The 13,096-nt window shown below is 39.9% G+C and overlaps 1 protein-coding gene across 1 annotated transcript in view; it reads right to left on the bottom strand.

The window, feature by feature from the left end:
- The window catches only part of LOC124803150 (lysosomal-trafficking regulator), a 593,053-nt gene that overhangs the window by 197,980 nt on the left and 381,977 nt on the right, over positions 1 to 13,096 (bottom strand). The window lies entirely within an intron of this gene.

Raw genomic sequence — 13,096 nt, 5'->3', positions numbered from 1 at the left:
AGGTGTCAAATCTGATAAATTTCTAACTAGTCTTTAAATATGTCTGCTTGTGTCTGTATATGTGTGGATGGATGTGTGTGTGTGTGTGTGTGTGTGTGTGTGTGTGTGTGCGCGAGTGTATACCCGTCCTTTTTCTCCCGTAAGGTAAGTCTTTCCGCTCCCGGGATTGGAATGACTCCTTACCCTCTCCCTTAAAACCCACATCCTTTCGTCTTTCCCTCTCCTTCCCTCTTTCCTGATGAGGCAACAGTTTGTTGCGAAAGCTTGAATTTTGTGTATATGTTTGTGTTTGTTTGTGTGTCTATCGACCTGCCAGCGCTTTCGTTTGGTAAGTCACATCATCTTTGTTTTTAGATATATTTTTCCCACGTGGAATGTTTCCCTCTATTATAATAATAATTTATAAAAAAAATTATAAATTATGATAATTTAAATCATTCATATTGTTACTCCAAATAAAACACAATATGCCCATGATGCAACACACTGGTTGTCTCTGCTATCACAATTACACCTTAAAATTTAACAATTATTCCTCTACATTTGTCTCTTCTCTTGTACAAATTCCAGTATATGTGTTTACAAACAACACACTTATTAAGACTCTTAAATTATGCTCAAAAAATTATCACTACTGGATGTTCAGACTGTATTTACTCTAAACAATTAAAGCAATAAGATTGTTTTACTAAAAGTGTTGCTGCAATGTTTGTCACACAACAGGTTATCAATTTACTTGATAAAATTGTTCTTATCTTCCTCAACTGCATGAGAGCAGATTTACATAGACATTGTAACTGGATTTGCAGTATCCTATTCATTTCACTATAGAGGCTTTACAGTTTACCAGTGATGAATTGCAGGGATGGAATGTTCTCTAATCAATTTCAAAAAGGAAACTGGTCACATACTAAAAGTTATTGACAACATACTGTTGAAGTTATTCACTAGGGGAGATCCTCTTAATTCATTCAGTTTTTGGTGCATGAAGTTTCACAGCAAACTGCAACTTTGATTGAAACAGTGTGTATCTAACATGCTGTTGTGACTAAAGTATAGCAGGAAGTTACAAACAAACTAAAAACTTTTAGCCACCTTGTAATCTAAAAGTTATATGGATGAAGTCAAAGTGTTATCTATCATCCAGTGCTGAAAGTTGTACTTGTTTATGATGGTAACACTGGTGGAAAAAAAAATTACAGCTGCACAGAAAATAAATTAATCAGCTGGCTAATGAAATGCTTAGTGATTTTTCCCTTTTCTTACTCAGCTCCTTAATGTGCAAAAGCATCTCAAAAAGTTGTTGACCACTGTTCATTCACCTCAACTACAAACACAGTGAGCAGTAGCCTGTTTCCTCAAGGAACATTTCAGAGACTCCCAATCAACTGTCTCACTGTGCAATCTGTGTGAGCACTTTAATACTCAGAAGCCAGGCTATGAGCTTCAACTTTAATTTTGACCCCGCATATCACAGGTAGGGTCTTTTGCAGCACAAGGTAGGACTCAGAAATCTTGTCAGTTTGTAGTAATCTGAGTGAACCCTTTGACACTGAAAACTCATTTGCAGTGAATGACTGTACCATTCTCATAGCGGAACGCTGGTCACACAAAACATGAAATTCTTTCAATCATGAACATTAAATTGTAGTATTAGTTTTGTATTTTTGACTCAGATAAATAAATAAATAAATACAAACTCTCAGGGGAGAAAACTACAACAGTCAATTTTAAATTTCAAACAGGAGCACATCCATTCATTCCAGACATATCATTGTTGGATTTAGTGTATCAACCAAGTCATAATTACAAATGGAACACACTTTGTATCACATCCATGGTCATCATTCTTGAAATGTCCGCCCCCGGTAGCTGAATGGTCAGTGTGACAGATTGTTAATCCTCTGGGTCCGGGTTCGATTCCCAACTGGGTCGGGGAATTTCCTCCACCCAGGGACTGGGTGCTGTACTATCCTCACATAATCATCCTATCATCCTCATCAACTGCAGGTCGCCGAAGTGGCGTCAAATTGAAAGACCAGCACCCGGTGAATGGTCTGCCCGACGGGGGGCCCTAGCCATACGATAAATAAAATAAAATTCTTGAAATTGTGAGCACCACAAACACCGAATGTCACAGGGATATACATGTTATGACATCAATCTGTTACTACATCTGCCTCAACTTATCAATCCCCTGCCTCGACTTATCAATCCTCTTGGCGGTTTAACTTTTCATGTTGTAGCATGTCATTAATCATTTTATTAATGTACTTATTTGAGAAAGGAAGATTCGACTCTGAGGCTGTTAGAGATGAAGCACGTCTCTCTAAGGCAAGAGCGAAGCTGCTTGGAGGAATTGCCATATCAGCAGATGCCACAGAGTGTGACCAAACTGAGAGTTGCCCCATCTTGCAGAAATGCTGTGTACACACACACTCGGTTGCTTGTACAGATATCCTGAAATCACCGAACAATATACATATGCGAACTTACTAAATTAACTAATAAAAATTAATTGCATGTGTGCCAATCATTGACCATTGGTAATTTCAACATTGTGCAACACATCACTTTCCTGAACGGGTAGTTTATACCACAGGTGTACTAATTATTATTGCTTCAACTTAGAATCAGTGATCAATTTCCCTGCATGTATAACTCAAGACACCAGCACTCTAATACATAATGTTTTTGTGCAGCAAGAGGATATAAAAATAATACATGCTTTCCTTGTGATAAATGGATTGTCAGACCATGATGCACAACTGATTAACTTATAAAATCTAGCAGAGTGTACAGTACAGAAACCAGTAAGTAAAAGTGTAAGGCTGGTCAACCTGGTATCTATAGAGCACTTCGGAGTAAGTTTAAAAAATGTTAATTGGAGAGATTTATATAATAGCCAAATGCCAATGATAAATGCAACATATTTCTTTATAAATTTATATCTCTTTTTGAACAATGTTGCCCCAAAAAAAACCTGCTAAATGTTACGACCAAACAGTTTTCAAAGAAATCTTAGATCACTACAGGTATTAAAGTGTCTTCAGAAAGGAAAAGAAAACTGTATGAGGCAGCAAGAATTATTAAAGACCCAGAAGTAATTTTACACTATAAAAACTATTGTAGCATACTGAGAAAAGTTGTCAGAAAATAAAAAAATAAGTATCTTAGAGATGAAATTAACAACTCAGGCAATAAAATTAAATCAGTATGGAATGTTGTTAGAAGAGAGACAGGAAATGTAACCACTGGGGTAGGTAGTATTACTATTAAAGACAACGAGACCATCTTAACCAGCAGTACACAAGCAGCTAATGTATTTAACAACCATTTCTTAAGTGTAGGTGAAAAAATTGCTGAGTACAGTTCAAAAGAAAAAGCCACGCTGTACACAGGAGAGTTAATTTTGAGAAATACTAGTCAAATTAATTTTCCGCTAACAACCTCTTGTGAAATAAGGAAAATCATTAAATCTTTGAAAAATAAATGTTCTGTTGGAGTAGATGACATTTCTAACAAGATATTAAAAACAATGTGGAGCAGTTAAGCTGATGTTCTGAGTCACAGCTGTAATGCATCACTAACTCAAGGTATTTTCCTAGGCTGGTTAAAATACGACATTGTCACACTTCTCTATTAAAAAAAGGGACACCACAGACATCAATAATTACCTGCCAGTATTCTTATTCACAGTATTTTCAAAAATTGTCAACAAAGTAATGTACTCGAGAGTGGTTAGCCATCTCAGCAGTAATGGGATACTTAGTAAAGCACAGTCTGGATTTCAAAAATGCTGTTTCACTAAGACAGCAATATACAATTTCACTGCTCACATAATAGAGCATTTGAATAGTAAAATGTTACAATAGGAATTTTCTGTGACTTATCAAAAGCATTTGAGTATGTGAACCATGACATTGTGTAACAGAAATTACAATTATATGTTATAAATGGAACAGCATATGAGCGGTTTAAGTCATACTTACAGAACAGGAAGCAGAAAGTTTCTTTATATGGTTTAAGTGATTTAAGGAAGTTTCCCACTTCATCTAACTGAGGAGAAATTACATTAGGTGTTCCACAGGGTTCGAACATGGGTCCCTTTCTGTTCTCGGTATATGTGAATGACCTCCCTTCTTATATGAAACAAGAAGCTAAACTGAGTGTTTGCTGATGATAAAAGCACCATTATTAATCCAGTACATCTACATCTACATCTACATCCATACTCCGCAAGCCACCTGACGGTGTGTGACGGAGGGTACCTTGAGTACCTCTATCGGTTCTCCCTTCTATTTCAGTCTCGTATTGTTCGTGGAAAGAACGATTGTTGGTATGCTTCTGTGTGGGCTCCAAACTCTCTGATTTTATCCTCATGGTCTCTTCACGAGATATACGTAGGAGGGAGCAATATACTGCTTGACTCGTCGGTGAAGGTATGTTCTCGAAACTTTAACAAAAGCCCGTACCGAGCTACTGAACGTCTCTCCTGCAGAGTCTTCCACTGGAGTTTATCTATCATCTCCGTAACGCTTTCGCGATTACTAAATGATCCTGTAACGAAGCATGCTGCTCTCCGTTGGATCTTCTCTATCTCTTCTATCAACCCTATCTGGTACGGATCCCACAGTGCTGAGCGGTATTCAAGCAGTGGGCGAACAAGCATACTGTAACCTACTTCCTTTGTTTTCGGATTGCATTTCCTTAGGATTCTTCCAATGAATCTCAGTCTGGCATCTGCTTTACCAACGATCAACTTTATATGATCATTCCATTTTAAATCACTCCTAATGCGTACTCCCAGATAATTTATGGAATTAACTGCTTCCAGTTGCTGACCTGCTATTTTGTAGCTAAATGATAAGGGATCTATCTTTCTATGTATTCGCAGCACATTACACTTGTCTACATTGAGATACAATTGCCATTCCCTGCACCATGTGTCAATTCGCTGCAGATCCTCCTGCATTTCAGTACAATTTTCCATTGTTACAACCTCTCGATACACCACAGCATCATCTGCAAAAATCCTCAGTGAACTTGTGATGTCATCCACAAGGTCATTTATGTATATTGTGAATAGCAACGGTCCTATGACACTCCCCTGCGGCACACCTGAAATCACTCTTACTTCGGAAGACTCCTCTCCATTGAGAATGACATGCTGCGTCCTGTTATCTAGGAACTCTCCAATCCAATCACACAATTGGTCTGATAGTCCATATGCTCTTACTTTGTTCATTAAATGACAGTAAAAGAAACTCCAATAGAAAATGATACAAATAATGTCTTTGGAAAAGTTATTGATTGATTTTCTGTGAATGGTCTTGCTCTTAACTTGGAGGGGGGGAGGGGGGGTGCAGTGGGGGGGGGGGGGGGGGCAGCAAGGGGGGGGGGGGGGACCAGCGCATGCAGTTTTCTACTGCAAGGAGTACAGTTCCTTCAATAAATATAACAGATCAACACAAGTCAGTAGCTAGGGTAGAGCATACAAAATTTTTGGGTGTATGTAAGGATGAGAATTTTAAGTGGGAAATTCATATTTTGGATCTTCTAAAGTGTTTCAGCAACTTTTGCAATCAGAATAATTGCTAATTTTGAGGATATAGAAATTAGCAAGCTAACATACTTTGCATACTTTCATTCTCTGATATCATACAGAATAATATTTAGGGGTAACTCAACACTTAGGTAAAAAGTATTCACTGCTCAAAAGAAAGTGGTTAGAATAATGTGTGGGACACATAGTCACATATCTTGTAGGCATCACTTTAAAAGTCAGTAATTCTTACAACAGCCTCACAGTACATTTACTCAGCAATGAAATTTGTTCTCAACAACATGGACCAGTTTAAAAACAACAGTAACATTCATGATTATGATACCAGAAGAAAGAAAGACTTGCACTATCCTCTACTTACCCTACCTTTGGGACAGAAAGCAATACAATATGCTGCTGTAAAACTTTTGGATGAATTACCAGATTAAATAAAATGCCTGACGGACAGCAGTAACAGTTTTAAAAATAAAATGAAATCATATCTCCTTGACAACATATTCTGTACCATAGATGAATTCCTGAATAGGAATAAATAAATCTATAGGTATAATATATGTAATTTGTGCCACTTAAGGGAATAGGGTACGTAAAAAAAAAAAAGCTTCATCCATGTATGCACTTTTTAAGCACCTGACACATTCCACATCATAACGGTTACCATGAGATTCATCATGGAACACGTAACTAACAGCCCACATTGCAAGGTAAATTACAAGTTTATATTTTGATGTATTTATGTTAGCTTTATTTCAATATGCACACATAATTATGGTTCTCTTCTGTTTCCCCGGAGATCATGAGATTGTGAGAGACAGCACTGTACTTCCCTATCACACGCAATTATTTAGTGCTGGTAGCCGCATCATTTTAACTGACGGCCAGTGACCGAGACTAGTTGTGCTTTATAATAATGAAAATAAATGATGCAGACAACACTGTAGCTGTGCTCTGTGATCTAAATGTGCAGTTCATAGTGCAACTTGACTGACAAAAGATACAGACCATTAATAACATATGAAGATAATCTTGTTAGTATAAGTACACAATCAGATGAAAGTTTACTTATGCAGCACACATTTAATAAACTATTTAAGAAAATATTCTGTGCCAGGGCAGCACAGTGTGTTGAAAACCTGAACACCTAAGTACACACAATCACAGGGAAATAATATAGAAGCCAAAAGACTGATTACTGAAGATGCTTTAAATCGTGTGAAATGTGTTCGTTCCAAATAAAGGCTGGGTGTGTGAGCTGTCTGTGGGCTGTGCTGACATTTGCATTGCCGGGCAGGCATAACGCGCATGCGTATCTCATCTCTTACTTGTGAACAAGACCAAAGATTGACAATAATAGACAATCGACAACTGATGCTTGAGTTGGAATTCACACTAGATCATTAGAAGAATTCTTTTAATTTTCATCATTATTATAATAGTGGAATGCAAATATAGCATGTTCATAGTATTTGTGGAAGGGTAGCCTCCCCTGAGTAAGAAAAAAGTGTCATCGAATGAAAAAGTAAGAACATTAACGTACAACAATTCTGTGGTAAAGAAAAGCAGATGAATTTATGCTAGTGTACATCTTTCTAAACACCATCTTGTCACTTACGGCTTTGTACCTGCCTTTATTGTTTACGAAAAAGTGAGAATGGTACATTTGTGCTCAGAAAGAAGTGTAACATGGAGTACAAGCTAGTGACCAGCTGAAATTTGTGGTAAGTTCCTATGGAACCAAACTTCTGTGGTCATTGTTCCCTAGGCTCACACACAACTTAAACTAGGTTACGCTAAGGACAAAAAAACACACTCACATGTCCGAGGGAGGACTCGAACCTCCAATGAGGGAGGGAGGGGGGAAGGGGGGGGGGGGGCGCAAACCATTGCGAGGCGCCTCAGACAGTGCGGTTACCCCAAGCGGGTGAGCAGCTGACACCAGCAGACAACAGAAAAGCAATTGACCATCTGCAGTTCAAAAGAGGTACAACACAGCAACAAAGAAAGAAACAAACAAAGAACAATATTTTCATTGTGTAATGCTGCAATGAGCAGAGCAACACTGCAAAGTAATATATCGTATAGGTTGACAGCAGGCAATAGCAGTATGATATGTTCCACATTCTGTCATGCTGTTCATTGGAGAACTGGTGGAGGACTCGGAGAGCAAGAAAAAGAGAATAAACTATCACTCTTGTTGACTTAATTTCCTTGTCACAAATAAAACACGAGCAAAAAGCAATAAGCAACGAACACTTTATTATTAAATATCTATTAACTTAATATACGCATTCTAAATGAAAAGCATCATGTTTGAAGCTCGGAGCTGGAATATTGCTTATGAAAAAGAAAGATACATCTATTTTAATCACTCTATAACTGGTTTTAAATGTTTTTTCACTATCATTTCAATGTTTGGAGTGAGATTACTGGATATCATAGACATTGCCCCAGTTACATGAGCATCAGTAAGACTATACTAAGCTTCCACTTAATTAATTTCACACAGATATACGGTCCCAAACATACTGCAGACACAAGTAACTGCTCAAAACAACTGCGGGAACTGTTTCCCAGGGAAGTTCTTGCTAACTCAGTATTTTTCGCAGTGCAAAACCTCACCATGAGCACATGGCTACAATGAAAGTCAGTGAGCTTGAACTGAATTTCAAGCGGTGTACTTTCAGTGTTGACTCCAAAAGAAGTTGTAAAAACAATAAAATCAAGTTCAAATCTATTTAAGTCACTAAACTGCTATCAAAGTTTTCTAACAAACCTGTATTACAGTAACAAAGTCATCAGACTGTTCACTCTATATCTCCTTTTCAAGATTTATTTCATGTGTAACTCTTGCAACATTCAAAAAGTGCACAAATGACCCTTCTGAAACTTGCTTTATCCACAACAGCCACTGATTGGATAAAGCAGCAGCACGAAAACACACACACACACACACACACACACACACACACACACACAACTGTTCATCTTAAGCAAGTTCCTGGAGCCAGTGGCTTCTTCTTCTGGCAGAAGAGTTTAAGGGGAAGAAAGAAGGGGTGAAGGAAAGGGAGTCGAAAGATTTAGGAAAAGGGGTACAGTTCAAAAACGTCAATCGGAACCCCGGGTCAGGGGAGACTTACTGGACGGGATGAGAAGGAAAGACTGATTGTTGGGGATTGCACCGGACAGGATTTGAAAACCTGAGAGCGTAAAAGGGGAAGACAGGGTAATATGCAACACAGTAATCACTGATAAAGCATCATGCGTGAGTTAATAAGAATGAAAAGTTAAGTGCATTGATGTAACAGAGGTGGGAGGGGGACAGAAACAAAATAGACAGATCAGAAAATGACAGATGTAGAAAACTGAAATGACGTGAAGAAAAGAGTAGCTACTTTGGAGAAATGCTGAGATGAAAAGAATTAATGTCAATTAAAGCCAGGTGGGTAGTAAGACCCAAGGACACGTTATAGTGCTAGTTACCACCTGCGGAGTTTAGAGAAACTGGTTTTGGGGGAAAGAACCCAGATGGTGTGAGTGGTGAAACAGGCACCGAGGTCATGACTATCATGTGGGAGAGCATTCTCTGCAACATGATATTGTGTGTATAGTGGCAACACAATATCTTGTTCCAGAGCATGCTCTACAACGTGACAGTCCCCTGAAAGAATTTTGCACAGAAAATAATTTAACCATTATAAACCCTTGACTTAAGGATTACTAAATATTATTGTAAAAATGCAGTAGCACTGGAAGAATTAGAAAATTTTGGACTGATTATGTAAGGGCAAGACATAAATTTAGAAACCAGATTTTAAAGTGAAAAGTATTTCCACAGAGAATATGTGGACTGGGACCATAATTAACAGGTCATAAATTGCAGACTGGAACTTAAGAAAATGCGAAAAAGTGGAAAATTATAGAGGCAGGAGCTGTGTAAGTTGAAAGAAACAGACACTGTCAAGAGTTACAAAGTGAGTATTAGGCAACAATTAACTGAAATAGGGAAAAGGAATAAAAAAAGAAGATGAACTGAAAGCTTTGAGAGAAGTAACAGTGAAACCAGCAGAGGAAAAACCACACAAAAAGACAAGAATTGATAGAAATCCTTGGATACTACATGAAATATTGAATTTAATTGAGGAATTGAGGAAATGAGAAAATACCAAAATGCAAAAATTGAAGCACAGAAATGGGTATACAGGCATCTAAAAATTTGTTTGACAAGAAGTGCAACATAGCAGTGCTAGAGGAGAAACGCAAGGCTGCAGATGTATGCTGGGTTGTACTCTCTGAGATTCCAGGTTGCCTGGAGTAATGACACATGTCAATCTTGACAGTAATGAGAACTGTATGATAAGAGTACAGGAAAGACGCTGCAACCGTCTCCAAAAGAGCCTTAGCTTATCAAAGGCATTAATTTCGGGATGGATATTTTCACTGCTAACAACTGTGTAGCAACTGTTCACAGATCAGATGGACAAGGATATTGTGTAGGTTCAGGGGTGGCAGAATACCAGTGTTTGTTAGCTTGTTTGTTTTGTTTTAGGCTGCAAAAACAACTAGGGTCATACACACCCATGTCAGAACCATAGAACACTAAGAAAAAAAAGGAGTTAAAAAGACTACATATGAAGCCCAATCGACGGAGGGAAAGACAGCCAAAAACAAGGACTTGGAGAAAGGTCCATAAAATATGCCATAGAGAAATGGAGGTCCTGACTAAAGATTAAATGTCCTTTGCCATATTGCTATGACAGATAAAAAGTAAAACACAGTCGATAGCCCATGGTCGCTCACTAAAATGGTCAATAACTCAGATAGCAAACACAAATGAGAACATAAGCAGTTAAAAAAAGGGCATTCTGTCAAGAAATGGTGAACTGTCAGAGGTTGTGGCAATGAGCACATAGTGCAGGGGGAGTACCACTTAGCAAATGGCGATGGACAGTGCCCAATACACAACCTAGCTAAAATGATCTCCTCATGGTGAGAGGGCATAGAGGAAATTATCCAAGCCAATGGGAAAGGCTTGGTTCCCCAGAGCTTGTTCCCATGAAGAGAGGACCAGTGATGATGCCAGAGTGACACCACCTCCTGATAGACAGCAACAGAGACACCATCAGAGGAAATGGAAGAACTAGTGGGCTGAGGTACAAGGACTGCAGTCTTGGCAGCAGCCTCAGTGGCCTCGTTTCCAGTAAGACCGACATGACTAGCATCCCACATAAACAATAGAGTCGCTCCATCAAAAGTGACCAAATGACAGCTCTCCTGGATGTGTTGCACTAAGGGATGTATGGTGTACAGCACACTGATGCTGCGAAGGGCATTGAGAGAGTCGGAGAACAAGATCAAGTGGAAAGCCTTTGTCGCCAGGTGTACTGCGTGGTCTGATACAGGGCCAATGGCTCTGCTGTAAATACTGAGTAGTGGTCTGGAAGCCAGTGCCCAAAAATGTCAATGCCAATGATGAAGTCACACCCAACACCATGGTCAGTCTGAGAGGCATCAGTATACACAAAGGCACTATCGCAAAGTTCCGTCCGAAGGTCGTGAAACTTACGGTGATAGAGCGAAGCTGGAATAGTGTCCTTAGGAAGCGAATGAAGGCCAAGGTGAAAGCAGGTCACAGCACAAATCCAAGGAGGTGAAAGGTTCACACCCAGCAGGAAAAAAGCGTGAAGTCAAGCTGATGGAGGTAACAGAGGAGAGCTCCACACTGGTGGTCAAAGGAGTCATTGAAGAAGAAGGTGTAGGATGGATGGCTAGGCATGGCAGACAAACGGCATGTTTACCTTCTGAGCAGAAAGTCACAGTCATATGACAGAGGTATTTTGGCAACTTCAGCATACAGACTCACAACCGGGCTAGTGTAACAGGCACCAGTGACCAAACAGACACCATGATGGAGGATAGTATTGAGACGGCGTAAGACGGATGGATGTGCAGATGTACAAACGAAACACCCATAGTCTAGTTTCAAACAGACAAGGGATTGGTATAAATAGAGGAAGGTGGTCAGATCCATTCCCCAGGAAGTATAGCTGAGGACACGTAAAACACTGAGGGACCACATACAGCTGGCGGCCAGGTAAGACATGTGGGAGGACCAAGAAAGTTTCCTATTGAGCATGAGCCCGAAGAATTTCATAATTTCAATGAACGGAAGTGCAACAGGCCCAAGATGTAAAGGTGGTGGAAGAAACCAATTGCACCACTACCAGAAAGTCATACAAATGGTTTTGTCAGTGGAAAAGCAAAAATCATTGTCAACGCTCCACAAGTACAGATGATTGAGACATCGCTGAAGATGCCACTCAAGAAGACAAGTCTGTGGAGAACTGAAATAGATCACAAAATCGTCAACAAAAACGGAGCCAGAAATCCCCGGTGAGAGACAGGCTATTACAGGGTTAATGGCAATAGCAAAGAGGACAACGCTCAGGATGGAACCCAGACGCACGCTGCTTTCCTGGATAAAGGCAGAACTCATTTGTACCTCGAAAACTCGGTCTTTTAAAAATTCCTGAAGGAAAAGGGGCATGTGGCCTCAAGAGCCCAACGTGTAGAGCATATGGAGGATGTCAGTCCTTCTCCAGTTGGCGTAGGATTTACCTAAATCAAAAAACACAGCCACATTATGGTAGTTTCACAGAAAATCATTCATGACATGGGTTGACAAGGTGACGAGATGGTCAACTGCAGAACAGCACACTCAAAATCCACACTGTGCAGTGGTTAGTAAAGTGCGAGACTCAAGCCATCATACCAGCCGGCCATGACTCATACGTTCCATCACCTTGCAAATATAGCTGGTGAGAGCAGTGGGGTGATAACTAGAAGGGAGGTGTTTGTCCTTGCCAGGCTTGGGTATGGGTATGACAGTGGCTTCATGCCAGCATTGGGAAAATGTACATTCTGCCCAGATGTGAAGGAGAAAGTGCTTGCCCGCAACAGAAACGTTCTGCAACATCTGAACATGAACATCATCCGGCCCTGGGGTGGAGGATTGGGATGAAGTGAGAGCATGATCTAGCTCCCTCATAGTAAAGACAGCATTGCAGAACTCACGATTCTAAGAAGAGAAGGGTATCATCCGAGCCTTCTCCACTTGTTTCTAATGGAGGAAGGTAGGGTAATAGTGGGTGGAGCTCGAAATCTCCGCAAAATAGCAACCAAAAGTGTTGGAGGTAGCAGTAGGGCCCCCTATGACATCATCTGCTACTGTCAGGCCAGAAATTGGGGAATGGACCTTGATACCAGACAGAATACCACTGAGGGAAGGATAGTGGCTAGAATATTCCTCATTTCGATGAGAGGTAATCTAAACCCTGGCAGAGAATGTGATTCAGCTGCTCCAGTCCTCAGTAGTACTGAGACATGAGGAGAGGGCCCCTTCGTTCATGGCTGGACAGTGGGAATGTGGTGGATTGGTGGATTGTAGGTGGCTGGAGGGACAAGGAAATGGAGATCTGTTTCTCCACTAGGCTGGGAAGGTAATTTCAGTCTACAAAGGTATCAGTGAGAGAC

This window comes from Schistocerca piceifrons, chromosome 6 (assembly GCF_021461385.2).
Source record: "Schistocerca piceifrons isolate TAMUIC-IGC-003096 chromosome 6, iqSchPice1.1, whole genome shotgun sequence".
Lineage (NCBI taxonomy): Eukaryota > Metazoa > Arthropoda > Insecta > Orthoptera > Acrididae > Schistocerca > Schistocerca piceifrons.
Note: the sequence above shows the minus strand (reverse complement) of the source record. Positions and strands in the feature narration are given on the sequence as shown.